Source organism: Parasteatoda tepidariorum, chromosome 7 (genome assembly GCF_043381705.1).
Source record: "Parasteatoda tepidariorum isolate YZ-2023 chromosome 7, CAS_Ptep_4.0, whole genome shotgun sequence".
In the NCBI taxonomy this organism is placed as follows: Eukaryota; Metazoa; Arthropoda; class Arachnida; order Araneae; family Theridiidae; genus Parasteatoda; species Parasteatoda tepidariorum.
The window spans coordinates 58,282,038-58,300,162 of record NC_092210.1 but is presented as its reverse complement, the minus strand read 5'-3'; the positions used below and the strand labels follow the sequence as shown (position 1 = coordinate 58,300,162).

At 27.9% G+C, this 18,125-nt stretch overlaps 1 protein-coding gene across 1 annotated transcript in view; it reads right to left on the bottom strand.

Annotated features, from left to right (window-relative positions):
- Positions 1-16,241, bottom strand: part of LOC107439317 (somatostatin receptor type 2-like) — a 79,756-nt gene extending 63,515 nt beyond the window's left edge. Inside the window, exon 1 of the mRNA XM_071183484.1 lies at positions 16,094-16,241. The gene's annotated coding sequence lies outside the window, so the exon portion shown is untranslated. The remainder of the gene's footprint in view (positions 1-16,093) is intronic.
- Positions 16,242-18,125: the final 1,884 nt, after the last annotated feature.

The following is an 18,125-nucleotide window of genomic DNA, read 5'->3' as shown; positions in this document are numbered from 1 at the left end:
ATTCACAGGTATTTGAAACTACAAAAAAGTTAACATTAAAGTATTATCAAGAGAAATGCCTCTAGTTTCTTTAAAAATGCTATATGTTTAAAAGTTTAATGATTTTTGTTTGTTTTTTTAATTTTATGAAATCCACTTTTATGTTGTTTTTCTTTCTTTATTACAATATGTTTTCTATTAACTTCGAAAAAATTACAAAGAAAAAATAAAACTCTCGTCCAAATTTTTCACTGCTTTCGTATAACAAATACATATTAATACTTAAGATCGATTTTCTATCCAAACTGCTTAAATATATTGTTGCAACAATATGTTAACTTGAGAAATAATGTTAATCAAATTTAAATGATTGTGGGAAGAAATGTTTTGTAGTCCTAGTCTTCAGTTAAACATTGCTTAATTGTGTTTTGTTGATATTAAACAATAATTTTGGAAGAATGAATTTATAACAATTTATATAAAACTAAATTCCACAGTCTCTTCCCCTTCCGTAGTGTCTTAAATAAGCGTATGAAACTTAAATTGTCATTATTATAAACTAAATGCTCCTTCAACTTTAAATTTACTTCACAAAATTTTTTATTAGCATCTGAAATGACAAGATTATGGTACCGTTTCAAAGAGTGACAGTAAAATACTTTTATCTCTTAAAAATAAAAAGTCAATGATCAAAGTTGAGGAACGAATTTTTAAACATTCACTGTCTGATTATAATATCACAGTATAAACTAATTATAGAGTAATATTATCTGTACTGCCATGCAATTGCAAAACCAACGTAGGTGCTTCACATTTGATTCTGATAGAAGTGACTTGACAACTATTTTCTTTCTATTGATAATGCTACGGACTATTTCAAAAAAATGGTTAAATAAAATTTATCTTTGAAGAATTTTTTTTGAAATATGTAGCTTACCATACAAAGATGCCAAATATATAAAAATCTCAATTATGAAATTTTTGTTGCTTACGTTGATTTTTCGATTGCTCGATAGTATAAGTGTTTTGTCGAGAGCCTCATGTACGAAGTCAATTCATGAAAATTGACTATAAATTTTCGGAATATTAATTGATACTTATCACAGTTGTCTTAAAGACGTAGAACTGCTTTAATTCGAAATAATTCAAAGCAGTGGATGAAACATTACTTCTCTAAAAGATTCTCAGAAAAATTGCAATTGCTTGATAGACAGCTCACATAAGTTTAAACTAATAAAAGCATATTTTTTATTACTCTTTCTATTAAACAGATTTTTCGCTTGAAGAAAATAGTATATTTTGTTAAGAAGATGAATTTTTCAAGAAACAAAATGATTGCAAAGCAATCATGGTGATTGGTGAACGGAAAAACTAGAGGTTGTGCTCAGAAGTTATAATTGGAAAGGCAGATGAATAGATAGTTAACTATTGGCCTGGCAAATAGATTGTGTCTTATGAAGTTAATAATCTATGATTCAATTTTTATAAGAACAATCTACATATTGGGATGCTTAAAAATCTTTTTCAGAACTAACTTGTTAACAATACAGTAGGGGAAAGTGGGGTCAATTGTATCAGGGTACGATTGTAACAGAGCAAAAATTTCGAGTGTCGGGTTCTAGATTTGGTTCCTAGGTGGCGCACAAGGTGTATTTAATAAATCTACATGTACACACCTGCTGGCAACCATTTTTATGTAATTTTGAAAGAGTTAGATCACAAAAGATATTTTCACGCTACGTAAGTATTTTTTTTGGTATTAGAATATTATATTGTAACAAAGTAATTTTGTTTAAACAAATAAAAATTATTAACCGAATATGTAAGTGGACACCTTAATTAACATTTCAAAAAAAAAATTATTAGCTATGTTAATTAACTAGCATTGTTTTTAACAAATGAAGCTGAAATGGCGCCCTGGGGACGATTGTAACAATAAGTAAAGGGACGATTGAAACAGCTGAAAATAAAATTCATAATTTCAATTGCAATTGTTTAACCCCTTTCTTATGTTTACAAACCATTACTTAACTCTTTAAGAACCACCAATAGTTTCCTATATCATTTATATCATTTATATCACTTATATCATCTATATCATTTTTTACTAAATGTGTAGTATTAAAAACTATAATCTAAAAACTAGAATTTTAGCTAAATCGATACCATATTAATGGAAAAATTACCAAATGAATGGTTTAAATACAGTATATTTTGGTTCATATTACCAAAATTGTTATTATTATTATTTTACCAGAAATGTTATTACTATACAATATGGTGATTTCTTCCGAATTCTTTTTCCGTCTAGAAATTTTTTAATAATTTTTCGTTCATAGCAATTAAATTAAATTTAGCTTAAAAAAAATTCGATATATTTAATAGCGATAGTAATAACTTTTAAGATTAATTAATTTTTTTTTATATACTGTTTAGCAAAACTTATACCACATAACATTATTAATTAAAGTAATTTTTTAGCTCATTTTTTCACATTCAATTTTCAAGTATTTACGCCAAGTTTTAAAGCTCTTCACTTTAAAAAAGCCAAACATAAATTAAGTAACTTTCAAAAAATTTAAGCTCAATTTTGCATTAAATGTTGTTTAACGCAATTTGTTTTCTAGAAAAAGAAATACGAAGTAAGTCATTTAATAACTCTTAAAACAGAATGGTGTAAACCGAAGCTACTGCAAAAAACTAGACTTTTAATGAATTTTTCATGCCTTAAAAGTATGCCACACATTCGTAATATTTTATATTTTTTATTCCCTGGAATTTAAATTAAAACTGAATAAAATTATTTTAAAACTTTTTACATATTTTTCTTTTTGCTTGACCAAAAGTTATTTAAGAACTAATCTTATCTTAAAGTTTCTTTTAAGAAATAAATTTTAAGTATTGATTTCCTTTTTTCCAAAAAAAATATATAAGAAGAATTTTCGAGAAAGCAGCACTAACAATAGCAGTGAATTTCGAACAAATTAGAACTTTGCAAAACGCAAAGCTCGATTCAAAGGCATAAATAAAAGAGATTCTTTTAGCACGTTAAATTTCAGCTCTATAGCTGCATTTCTTCAGGCAGTAGAGAGGCTTGGATAGAACTTTTTACTACAAATTTGACAGTTAATAATATTAGGACAGTTTAGAATGTTATTATTCTTTTCCTTCCATCGTACTGCTTGTATGTTTTCTATATACTATGGTAATTCAAAAGTATTTTAAGTCTTAGAAATGTAACGTAATGTTAAATGCTAAAAACCGCTGATTCTCTTGTAATTTTTCAATGGTGAATAAAGATTAAAAATAAGTAAAAAAAAAAAAGAAATCTAGTTTCATTTCAATCGATTAGATATGAACAGTGGTGGCTCAGCGGATAGAGCACTTGCATGCCAATGAACTCGGGTTCGATTCCCAGTGATAGCTGGTCTTAACGAATTCCGTACGCTGCTCGCCTTGACCACAGTGCTGACTTAAAATATCCACAGTGGTAGACAAATCATGTGTTAAAGTCCATGAAGCGCAAATGCTGACTAGGTCCCTTAAAAAAGTACTGCGCGAAGGCAAATTTCCACCAATACTTAATCCAGGAGTTTCTTTGTCTTCTGAATTGGGTTCAAAATTACCAGGCTGTGGAGTTGAACATTGGCAGTCGTAACTTTGCTGAAAGGTTACGTGCGTGCACTTAGAGTCTACAGTATTCACCGGATGCCCCTGACGGGGGCGGGACGGGGTTAAGTTTTGATTGGAAGTCGTAACCACAAAGTTGGGCAGGTTATTCAATTACGTTAATAAAATGAAAATAAAATGGATGATATAGTAAACTTAATATTTGTTATATGAAGCATTTAGTCTGATCTACACCGAAAAGTTTAAACCGCATTTCAGAATTCGGTCTGATCTACACCGCAAAGTTTAAACCGCGTTTCAGAATTCGGTCTGATCTACACAGCAAAGTTTAAACCGCGTTTCAGAATTCGGTCTGATCTACACAGCAAAGTTGTAACTGCATTTTAGTTTAGTTACTTGATAACATTTCCAAGGAATAAAAAAAAATCGGAAAATTTCTAAGCACAATTTATTGATATTCAAATAATTTAAACATAAAAAAAAACTCTCTAGAAATATTTCAGCGTCAAAAAATATAAATTTTATAATATAACGTTTTAAAAACAGTATTTTTAATATTTATAATATGGTATTTTTTACCATATTTTGAACTTATACAAAACATAATTGCTAGGTTTTGTGTTGTTTGAACAAATCCAATTTAAACCCCACTTGATTATCAGATTGACTAAAGGGTAAAGGTGGCTAGTTGCAAAAAAATATTTTTTGTCCTTCATTATTAATTAAATTTCATGAAACATTCAATTTAAATTCTTTCTAGAGACAAGAACTTTAAATGAATAGCTTTATTTTAAACATCTATTTTTGCTATTTATTTCTAAAATAGCAGCAAATAAGAATGTTTATTTGCTGTTATAAGAAACAACAGAAACAGAAATTCTAAAATTCATCATAATTTAGTAAACTAGCTTTTTAATGGCAGGTGGCTCTAAATAAGGCTATTTGAATTTAGTACGTGGTAGTTAAATGTATTCTTATAAGATAAAAAATCTTGTAGGTTTAAATGGCGTTTCATTTCTTCCTTCTCTTTTTTTTAGAAAAAAAGTACTTTTTTTATGATACAAACATTATATTGCTCATTCGATAAAATGGTAAAAATATATTTGGTGAGATTTTAGCACGCTATGATAAAAGAAATTTTTAAAAAATGAACTTTCATTCAGCTATATAAAATTGTTTTATGCATGCCAATTTTTCTTCAGACAAAAAACGAAATCTTCTTTTCCACTTGACTGGAATTTCAGGAATGTTAAACTAATCTGTCATGTTTTTGCAACGGGTAAATAAAATAAAGAAAAATTTCCCTTTTTTTCCTAGCTCACATGCTATGCGTTCTATGACAAATCATTTGTAACACTTTTTCACTTTAAAAAGAATTTTGGCATCAAATAATATAGTTTCCGTTATCCGCTTGAATCGTTTCTTCAAATTGTATATGAAAAAAAAATATATGCGAATTCTTGAAACTTTTCAAAACTTTAAGATTTAAGCTGAAATAACGAATTGTTTTTAAACCTCTATATGTTACTATGCATGCAAATAATTTTAAAATAATAATAATAACTTTTAATGATGGAAAACTTGTAATCAATAAAAATATAATGAAAAATGTATTTAATCAAGTAATTTAACTTTTCGATACTAGAAAAATAACCATTTTATTACCACGTATATATCAATTGCCTTCGTGTATCTCTGTTCGGGTGGAATTTTGTAATCGATTTTAAACTAACTTCCCCACTAGCTACAAACTTCAAATTTGGCACATAGTTCAGAATTGGATGACAATACATGAAAATGAAGAGAAAAAAGACATACAAAGTAAAATTAAATTAAAATTAAAGACAAATTTATATTTTCGCTATTGTCCTTTGTTGTCGATTCGATTATTTCAAATTAGTGTCACATGTCCGTTGAAAAATTTTGTGTACAGTGAGAGAAAAATTAAGATTTTGGAAGTGAGTACAAAAGAAAAATCAAAGCAAAAAGTGATATTTTTAAAAACCACGTTTTTGTAGTGGATAATAATAATTAGAAAACAAAAATTTGAAAAACGAAAAACGTGGTGTGCACGAAATAAATAACAGTACATATACACATACATGTACACATTTTCTTACTCATACACATGCAAAACCACATACTCATCCACATATACATCCTCATGCACATGCATATACACAAACATATTCCACATACACATGCACATTCAGATTCAATTACAATTACAGATATACATACACATATTCTCATAAGCATACATACTCACACCAATATAACGTTACTGTTATGTATTTCATGCACCCCACTTTTTTCGTATTTCAAATTTTTGTTTTTTAATTATTATTCTCCACTACAAAAACGTGGTTTTTAAAAATAAAGAAACCACCTAATATACCTAAAATTGAATTTTTTGGATTACATTTAGACCTTATATTTCTTATAGACATACTGATTCATCAAATCTTCCCATTCTTCCATTTCTTGTCTCTCCTTCTCAAAAATAAAAATCTCTCTTTTGACGATTCAGTAATCCTTGATCCTTCGTTAATTTTGAGAATTATTTTGTCTTGAAATCATGCGATTTGTGACGTAATGGGAACTCTAATATACGACGAAAATGTTTATTCAACTCGAAACTTCTTCTTAGTGCATTGTGGAGGATTGTTAACTAGAATAGCGAAACTGGGAAGAAGACTAGGTGATCGAAAATAAGGAAATAAAATTAGCCTACAAGGCTGCATGGTGGTCAAAGAGTTTGCATTATACCAGGAAGATCCCAGGTTCAAATCCTGTTCAGGGCATGGGTCTAATTTATCTCTCTGTTCTATTTGTCTTTTTTGTGCTATTAAGGTTGACATAGCTATTTGGTGTTTCGAATTAAGTAATTATTAGGAAAGTTAGATACATCAATCAATATGAGAATTTTTTTTGGAAAGAAAATAGAATGGCGAAGTATTTCTTTACTTATGACGAAATTCGTTTTCTCGAATAAGTGATGACAGTTATATCGTCACTTTTACGATATGTTTGCTCGTAGCATATACCAAAAAACGGTTTCGACAAAAACGAAGAAAGATTCGTGAAATGTTTTAATTCATTTTTTACCGTGATCAATCTATGCTACAATAACTTCTGTTGAAACAATTCACCCAAAAGTTACAATTTAAAATTGTTCAGAAGCTACTAATTTTACTTAACTATCAGGAACGTCTTGGTTGACTAAAAAGCATTAAAATCAATTTTTAGGAAGCATTACAAAAATTCTTAGGATAATTGGAAAAAGCTAGTTTCCCTGAATAAATTAATCCAGACTTTCCATTAACCCAGTCTTAAGATATTGGAAATTGTATCTTCCAGTTTCAATTTCCAATATCTTAAGAGGAACTCTTCATTGCCGTTAGAATATTACTTTCGAACAAAAATGAAAATTCTACTTGAATAGGTTTTTTGATATTACAATAACGTTGCATTAAACTGGAATTTTTTCACAAATAAAGTCTCTGAGTTTAAAGTCACATTCTATCGAAAATTAGATTTATATGATCGGCATTGCTGTGTACCAAAGGGAAATCGAAAATCAATGTCTGTTTTTTAGTATGAGCCATTAAACATTGATTAATGTGAATTTAAGCAAACACAAAAAAAAATCGAAATATGGCGAAGCACTATTGTAAGAGACAGTAAAGAACACCAGACTTTGAGGATTAAAGAAAACATAGAAGAATTTAAAGACAATCATTAAAAACACCTTCAAATTTCGACCGCAATTAAACATGTCTTGATGGATTGCGTAGTCACCTTTTTTAAGAGTGATCAGTTAGATTTAAATTACGCTTTTGCTACTTTCTCTCACTTAAATATTTGTTTTTAACTCTCAGAATGTGCACTTTACAATCTGCTTTTTTCCTCAAAGATTCTTAAAATGTAAATTATGGGAGCTAATAAAGTAACACCCTGTTGAGGAAGATATGAGTTTCATTTAAATTAAAATCCATCTCTAGTTCGAACTGAGACTATAGTTATAGCTCTGCACTAATTTTACAAGGAAACTAATTATTGGTTAGACTCTGACTAAAGCCGGGCTAGCCCTGTTAGTTAAAATGTGCAGAGTTATAAACTAGTTTAAGTTAGCTAATAAGATAATACATCTTAGGCTGATTATATAAAATTTTCATTCAAAAACGTAGGCAAATATTAATATAAAAAAACATTTGAATGAGAACTACTAAGTTTGATACACTGTTAGAAATTTCTCGGAAAATAAGCCTTAATAACTATTTATTTAATTGCTATTTTACCATATTCCAACAAAACTGTCAAATAACTATAAATAAGATTGTAATCAAACTGTTTACTGTAAGAAAAACCGTTAATCAAGTGCTTTCACCTAATACAGTTAAACAATTTAGAATTTTATCGCGCCAACTGAGCCCACCTGATCAAGCCCTTTAGTTTTTTAACTGTGTACATGTCGGACAGAACTTCGAGACAGACATTCGAGGCCCAGCGTTGACATCACAATACTATTCTCTTCAATACAGGAAAATTTTTCAGTGTCCTGCACTCTCCAATGCCCATTACCTAACGAAAAGCCTAGATCCTATCTCCAGTTAAATTTCGTTTTTACGATTTTGAAACCATGCTTGTTGTAAATGGTTTAAAAAAAACGTATATTTTATCTTCAGTGTTTTATATAACCATACTAGCGGTAAGCGATTAAAAAGTGTAGAGGTAAAAAATTTCCATTACCATAAACTTTACGGTGAATCAGATGGACATATTGCTGCTGGTTATTTTACCATAATTTTAGACAAAAAATTCTAACAGTGCATGATGTCATCAAATAAAACGACTAAAATCTGCTTTTAGGTACTAGAAATATACATTTCTTCTTTGAATGAATTGCACATATAGAAAGGAAACAATATGTACTCACCTCTAAAATTGCGAAATTATCTTACATATTCTCGACTTTTACAAAACATTTTCCTCTTTTTTCTTGTCATATCGTTTTCAATTTTATTTATTGAAGACTTTTATAACAGCCATCTGCGTCTCTTGTCTCTTCGTGATTTCGTGAGAAAAATGTTGGATATATTTTCTATCTAGAGGCCATTCAATAAGCTTGGTTTTGTGTCTCAGATGGAGTGCAGTTTATTATAACAAGTTTCACGCACTACACATCATTTTGAAGAATATGAGATTTCATTGCGGAGATTCGTCTGAATTATTTTCATTTTAGAGATTTTATATTGCAACTTAGCTTAAAATATAACGGCAAGCTGTCAAGATGTATTTATATGATTTATGTGATATAGGATTCTCTTAAAGTGATTTCTTCGAAAACGATAAATTTAATACCATATTCTTTATATTTTATTGCACAGTTTGTATTCAAACGCTTCTTGATTTTGTATTATCTACCGATATTAGGAAAAGCTGTGAAGTAAATTTTTAAACATGGCACTATTTAGGATATATTTTTAGAGTAGTATTACATATTTATTTTTTTTCTCAAATTTTGTAAACAATAAATTGTTGTTAAAGTATAAAACGCAAGTTCTGTAAAAATGAGATTTTTAGTATTGCTGTTTTAAGTGTTTTTTTATGTGTGACATATGGCGGATGAAATTTATAGCATCAACTTTTGTCGAGTTCAATCGAGGATCTTTATTAGTTTAATATGACTGGTTGTATATTTAAGATATTAATATATTATCTATTTTTATAATGAAGAGTTGGTGTTTTTGTGTTTCTGTTAAAATTCCATGAACGTTAGTGTTAGAGTCACAGAATTTCGACAGAGGAAAAATGGAAAATTCGAATCTTAAAAAATTTCCAACTACGTTTTTCTTACGTCCTTCTTGCGTTTTCATTATTTAAAAGATAATATCAGTGGCATTTCCTAGATTTTCGCCATACTTTAAGATATGTTTATGAAATTACCGAATTTTGCCACGCATTATAAAACAACACTTTTTTGTTATTTATACCAAACTCCTCAACAAAACGCTTTGGTAAAAATTTTTCAGCTTTTTGGCGTTCCCCTATTGCCAGAAACATGGAAAATTTTATCTTATTATGGTAGCTTTGACCATACTTTTTTCTCTGGTTATATAACAATAAAGTTCAAGATGTAGAAAAAGCATGGAAAAAATTACAGAACAATTAAAAAAGGGAAAAAGAAAATAATAAAATAATTCAAATAAAATAATAATTCAAAGAATGTGTCAATCATATTTTATAATTTAAATACATTACTTTTTTTAACCTAGTTAATTCTAGTTGAAACTTTTGTGTTAAGTTTTGCAGCCATTGCGTGTTCGAATAAATGAGGTAATATGATATATTCTCTTTTTTTTAAGGAGCAACAATGTAAAGATTAACATATAGCAGCGTATGCATATTGATTTTCTATAGTTATTCTTTCTAAATCTTATTATTAAACTTCAATGTAGAGGTAAACATAATTGAAATATATCTGTATATTGATTTTTTGACAAAGAAAATATTGTCATACTTTTCTTTAAGAAATTCTTTAGGGAAGTTAATAATGAAATGGAAAGGAATGTAGAAACATAAAAATCTATTGAAATGGTGACCAGATCAGACATTCTTATTGGACAGAATAATCACGTGGTAACATTGCAGCAAACAAGACACCTGTAAATTGTATCATTTTTTTGTCATGATATGTAGGAGACTGATAAAATTTACTACTGAAGACAAAACCACATTACATATATTTCAAAGATTTAAATTTGAAATAACTGAAATATTATCACCTGCCATTTTTGATTTTGCTTGAAATGAAAGATTAGAAGTAGTTATTTGTTTATTTTTATTATTTTTCAAGGAAATTCGCATTAATATTAGAATATAAATATTATTCTTTTGTAAATATGATTTTTCATGTGGTTGCAATAACCGATGTAAAAAAGAAAAATAAATTAATATGTATCTGTAATAAAGAAAATTGCAACCAAATTAGAGTTCACTAACTATACAACAAAACTGCATTAGTTTCAAAGATTGTTATAGTTATTCTTGTCTGTTTCTTAATATAATTACTTTGCACTTTCGTCAAAAACATTCAGGCAAATACTCAAAATTCTAAAAGTTTGGGTGCTTAACAACTGTTTAAAGTTCCGAGTAATTTTGGATGAATTAAACATTCACTGTATGAAACCTTTGGATTAAATTACTGTTTAAAGTACCACAGTTTATGTGCATCATCTGTAAAATCCATTTTAGCGTAAAATATTATACTTACAGTAATTAGGGTTTCAGTAGTTTTACTAAAAAATGGTGTGTATCAGAGTTTTTGCCCCGTAACACATTCTGGTAAGAATGGATTTTACGGTAAAAAGTTTCGTCACACGAAGTTAATCGTAATTTGATCCGGAATTGTCATACAAAGCAGTTAACCTGTTATGCAAGAGAAATTAGTAAGTGATAGTCGTGAAGTTTTTAAATATGCTATGAAGATTGGGAAATAAAACAGGGACCCTGTTTAAATATTATTCCAATAGTATTAAAAACTCTTCTTCCTAGTATTAAAAAATCTTCGAGCCTAAGACTGTATTATTATAATAAAAATATAACTATATTTTAAAAGAAATAAAAATTATTGCTGTACAAGTTTGGAGGTTGGTGCACAGACTTAGCAGAGGTCAGAGCTTCTTTGCTCATCAAAATATTTTCTTAGTCAGTTTATTTTATCGATTTTTGCAAATCAGCGATATAATTTAAAATATTTTGACTCATTCCTAATCTTAAATATTACATGACCTTGATATAATTGTAGTTAATTTAGTGGATCATAACTAATTTTATGCTTATTAATGCTGGTAAAACTTAAGAAACGTACTTGATACATTTTTTAAAAAAATCTGCGTAACACAAAATTCGTCGAAAGTTATTTATGTACAAAATTAAGAAAATAGGGGAAAAAAACTGTATTGGCATGCCATCAATATCACTTTCAAATGTAAGTGATAAATAATGATACTCAGTATTTATTTTGAGCAGTAAATGCTTATTTTACGAGCTGAAATTCACCACCAAATGTTGAGTTTCCAGATTTGAGTTTTTTTATAGCTTATGTATTAACGAAACCTTCAATTCTAAAGTATCATATTCTGACAATAATTTTATCCATTTAAATTATAAAATAATCAAATCAAGCATTTACATCATTTTAATTTCCATAATGCTAGTTAATAAGTTCAGTTTCAATCACAATTTTTTGTTATCAAAGAAACAATATAAATCTAGTACAAAAAAAAATTAACAACAAAAAATAAGCACAATAAAACAGTATAAAGCAACAGTAATACATAGTAGTAAGCATAAGTTTTAAAACGATATGATTTTTTGTTCTACTTTTTCTTAATGCAAAATTTCTTAATGGTGTAAATAAGTAATTTTTAGCTTTAATCATCTTATACAGTAAGAAAATAATTACAGGCTTGAATTTTATTTAAGCGAACACCAAATAAAAGTTTTAAAAATTGAAATCAAAAGTTTTGAAATAATAAACACAATTAATTTTTTTATACTCAACTTACGTAATATTTACTCCTATACCTCAGTGATTGGAATAGAGGAATTACCCGCAAAATATGATGGTTTGAATCCAGTTCCTGTCTTTAAAATAATGGTTAGGTATTTTTTCTTTCTATACAAGCAGTATGCTAATGGTTTCTAGCTTTCAATAACTTTGCGCTGATATTCAAATTTGCTTGACGTATTCTCACTTACCTGAAATGTTCTAGAAGATCAAGAAAAACGATTCAACGTTAAGACGCGTTAAAACGAAGAAAGAAGGCTGCTGACTAAACAGAAGCACTAATCAAAAATTCTAGGAGATGACCACCGAACATGAACTTACAGTGAGTTTACGCATCATAAGACGTCGCCTGAATGAAGCTGAATTGTGTACATGCGTTCCTTTAGAAAAACCTCTCATCCGGGCAATGATAAGAATGATTTGATTGAAATTTTCAATGGAGCACGCAGCATGGGCAACTAAAGACTGAAAGAAAGTCTTTTGAAGTGATAAGAATTTTCAATTTGTTTGCAAGTGATAGTCAACATTTTATTTGTCATCCAAAGGATATCAGACTGGATCCTCTGTACCAACGACCAGCAGCGAAACACGGAAAGCGATGCCTTCCTGTCATAATGGCATCGCCCCACTTGGATACAGAGATGGGACAATGGAGCAATATGTTAAAAAAATATTTGAGGTTCACATGCTACCTTATGCTCGTAAGAAGATGCATCATGGATGGATGTTTCAGCAGGATAATGCTCCCAAGCACACCCTAAAACTCAGACAAGTTGATTTAAAGGTAAGAAGGTTGAAACTTTAAATTAGTAGAGTTAATTGCCTGACCATAATCAAATGGAAAACAATCAGGAATTGATCGGAAGACGAGTCGGGTCACTGAAGCATTTTTCAAAGTCTGAACTCTTTATGAATCTTCAGTCGGAATGGATGAAAATCCTTTAATACACGCTAGAAGTTATTTCATGTCCAGACAGTATGTCACTGTCATCGGAGCAAAATGATATGCAACGATATATTATTCGTTTTTTATATTTTTTTACTTTCAGACAATTTCCTAAAGATTATTAATTTAAAGTTTGGAAAAACTGCATCACCTCAAACTTTTGATTTCTAAGTATCAAAATCTCGTTCGGTGTTTGTTGAATTTAAAATTTTTAAGTCTATTATTAGTTGTTCCCCGTGTATGATGACTAAAGCTACAAATTTCTAGTTTACATCATAACGAAACTTTACTTACAGATCGTCTCAAAACATTTACTCATTTGCTGTAAGAAACATGTGCTCATTTATAGTATAAGCTGTATCAAATATTAAAAAATATTCATCGTCAATAAGTAGTGTAAAAAAGTAGAAATCGCATAAAAATAATTATTTTGGCAGAAAAAACTTAAGCAATTAAATTGATTAAAACTTTAATCTTCAAACAAATGTGACATGTCTTTTGAAAGATCTTGAGAAGCTACATTTCACTAAAAGTATCTTTAAGAAAGTTTCTCTTTATTTATTTTTTACTGTGCAAGTGTTACACATTATCGTAACAGTAATTTTGGCGAACATGTCCCGTAAACACATAAAATATATTTCATAAACGACGTCGCAAACATCGATTTATTAAATAAGTTACTGACAGCTACAGAAATAACAGTTTCATTGCAATAATAAAACGTTTTAATATTGATTAAAAAGTAATGTTTTAAGTTTAAAAATAAAATTCCAGACAATTTTCGACACAGTCTTGATTCATATGGGGAGAATTTAAGAAGAAATAATGTCCCTTATTGAAAATTTATTAATTATTTCCTGATTCGAATTGGTTAGCTGAGGTAAATTTTAGTTGTTCCATCACATGAGTCTTTAAACAAGAAGATAAAACACAAATTATACAGATTTCTACACACTCGATTTCGGGCGTTAGACGACTGCGTCTTAAAATTCTGTTTGCAATCCAGTTGATTGATATTTTAACTGCACTTTTGAGCCTGAATCTAATGTGAGTGTAAGATTTAATCATCTTTTGACTTCTATCAGCAAAATTTATTAATATTTTACCGCAAAACAGAATTTACTGTCAATAAAAATTTTGAGCTTTTTCCTAAATAACTAGCTGGCTAGAAGTACAATTGCACCTTAGTGTTTGAAAGCAATAAAATGTTCATTTTCTGAATTCTAGAAGTAAAAACGATTCTGATATTATCGCATAAGTTAGTTCATCATCAGTGAAAATTACAACTTTTTTTTAAATTACAAAGGAAAAATCAAATTTCAACAGGTTCTCAGTGCCAGCTGACGGCATCATTTTTAATATATATATATATATATATATATTAATGNTAATAAATAAATTTTGTACCCTCCTTCCCGACCTATGACCTGTTTTAATCCTTCCACTCGGCAACGACGTTATATATATATATATATATATATTACAATAAAGACAAGACATAAGGACAGGAATAAGGGAAGATAAGAAAAAAAGGGAAGAAAATTAAGAAAAATGATGAGTTTTATATACTGCGCTTAAGCTGCAAGTATATAGAACTCATAAAATAAGTTAAAAATGTTGAGAAAACATGGAGAAAAATGTAATAAAGATTTGTGAAAAAATAAAAATAAAAAAATATTAAAAAAAAATATTATTCAAAACAGCGAAATACCGAAAGCAAAATAATGAAAAGATATAATATCGTCATCAGCTCACCCGATTATATCCGCAAAAAAGAGTGTTTTCTAATATTGTATTCACATAGCTAAAGCAAAATACATCAATACTCACACTTTTGGTATACTTCACTCTTATTTTTCTTTTTAATATCCAAACTTCTCAAAAAAGATTTATGATTATTTTCCTTAATTGAGATTACAGAGTCATTTCTTGGAAGATGTAAGGAATAAAATCTCTATCAAACCAAAAATAATTTTTAAAAAAAACGAACTAATTTGTATAAATTCTTAAATTAATACGTATAACTTTACTTAATACTTCTCTAATTATATCCAATAATATTTTAGTACAAAACTCGAATTTTTTTTCACATTTACTAATCAAAGCTCTGATAAAATTTATTATCACTGCTTAACATATTTTAATAACAATATTCATAATTTTTTTAAATACTATTTCTAAGTAATTATTATGAAATATTATTCCTAAATAAATATAACGTAATAATATTGCTTAATAATTGCTACCGATTTATTAGTAAAGAATAAGACGGAATTCAGTTAAATACCAAATAAAGATTAGATTTGCATAAAAAAACAAATGAATAAAAACAATTATTTAATTATTTTAAATTATTCTTGGTGAACAAGCTTTTTTTAGTCATTTATACTTGTCAATTGTATATTTAGTGCGTTTTAAATGTACTTGGAATTAAATAAACGAAAAAACTAAACATAATTGAAATATGTTTTTGCACATAATTTGTTTTTCAATACAGATAAGAAAATATATATTAATTATAATTTAAGAATTCGAAGTTGCTTTTGTTGTGATATAGTTCCTTTTCGTTATTTATCAGACTATTTTATTGAATGAATAACAATTTACATTTAAGGACTTAACAACACTAAATTCATATTTTAAAATTACTCAGTTTAAAAAAAAATATTTTCTCCCTAAATCAAAGATTTAAAAATATTGACACCCTTAAATCAGTGCTTTTTTTAAAAAAAAATTCTGATGATATTATCACAATTACATCATACTTATTCCTAAACCTGATTATTTCTAAGTGATTGTACTCGAAATGTCAATTTGAAAAGATAAATGCTTCTTATATATAGCATTACATATAGCACTCAGATATTTTCATTAAACTATTTAAATAGTTTAATAAATATAGGAATTTAAAGCAATATTTGTCAGGAAAGGCAGAGAGAATATCGATGAAGATTAAAATTTACCTTAGGAGAAGCAACAGGATAAAAACCAACTGTCAGATCTGTTTCCTTGAAGTCGCAACAGCAGAAACGAGACAAGCGGGAAAAAGAAGAAAGAACCGCTCCCAGGAAAAGTCGGGAGAAGGAGAAGTTTGCAAGAGAATCTGTGAACTCAGAAGCATCATTCCACTAAAATAGAACTGAACAGCGACATCTGATGAGGAATTCGAGAACTACATTGAATGAATCTTTAATGAAAAATCTGTGTGAACGGTTTTCGGGAATTTCCGTAAACACCCTGAAACTAATTTTACATTTCAATGAATGTGATGATGCTTCTTAAAATAGTACGGATGTGAATCTTAAATAAAAGAGTGTTATCTGAAAAATAATTTCAATTCTCATCTCAATGTGTGCTGAAACGTAACTTTCCATTCAGATTTTCCTTTTTTTTACGAATCTCTTACTAATTTCTTTTACTATTATTATTATGTAATATATTTCTGAAACTATATATCTTTCCAATTAATTCTGATTTGACTTTCTAAATACATTATTCAATAAAATAATCAACTCAAATTGAAAATCAAAAAACCCTTTGAAAATATAAGTTAAAAGTAGTGTTTTATATTAGTAAGAAAAAAAAATTAACGAATGCAAAAAATATAGATTTGCAGTTAACATATAGTCAAAATACATTACTGATAAGTCAATACAGAATATCGATTTTTTAACGCTCTGTTGTTAATAAGTATTTAACAATAATCAACGCTTGTATTTTAGAGTTGGTAATTAAGTAATGTGTAGGTAAAGTTTCTTTAATGTTCTTCTAAGATAAATAATTAAGTATAAGTTTGTTAAGATAAACTAACATTGGTAATTTTTTTACTTAAAAAAAACCAACAATTCCCAAATTATAACATGCACCTTTTCATATTAATGAATGCATTTTACTAATTAATAAAATATTTTCACTGCACTGATATTAGTTTTTTAAATACTTTTCTTATATAAAATTTACAAAACATTACTCGGAAATTTTGGGTACATAAATAGTTTCTTTCAAAAGATTAGAATATTTTTTATTTAGTGCTTTTACTCATTGTGCTTGTCCTAAATTTTGCATAGCATTAGTTCTAGTTCCGAGTTAAATATAATAAAGGCACACGTTTATATATATATATATATATTATATATATATCATATGTGTGATTAAATTTATTTTTGTCCCTCTAGCACGGAATTTTTTTTCAGTATGACTTGATAGTCAATAAAGGAAAGATTGATTATTACCAAAGTGAAAATACATTTTATTAATTGAAGTAATGTTTTGAGGCATTGTATATGTATATATAATATTGAATTATTATTGAAGCAATATTTTTAACCAGTAAAAAACCAGTAAAATTGCATTGTATCTTTCAACCTTAAGAACTTAAAAGAACTTAACTTTAAAACCATTTTTCATTTTTTGATAGTTAAACAAAACTTCTTGCTTATTATTATGACAATAATATTTTAGGAATATTTTATGAAGAGTAATAATAATCAAAATTTCACCTGATTTAAATATAAACTTCGAAAAAAATATTTTATTAAAAAGAAATGTATGTTTTCAATACGCAAGGTATTTATTATAATTATTATTTATTTTCAAATCCTTTTGAAATGATATCACTTGTGTTATCTCATTTTTTTGTAAATTTAGGACATTCTTTCTCGTTGTATCTGTTTTTAAAAATCTTTCGGTTATAAAAACTTACATTAGTAGTGAATTTGCTTTCGGTTAAATAGTGATATAACGCAAATATTCTGTGCTAAGTCACAGATTGAGTTATTTTTACTAAGTTGAACTTTGCTTCAACTAAGAAAAAGTATTTTGAAGCTATGTTGAACCATAGTCTTAAATAATCAAAAAATCCTAATTTGGTACAAGGCTGAACCATAATCTTCATTGTTTTATATAAATAAGTGTTTCGTACTTTATAAGAACAAAAGAATAACGTTTTATAAGAGAAAAAACTATGTATATATATGTTACGATGAAACACCGAAA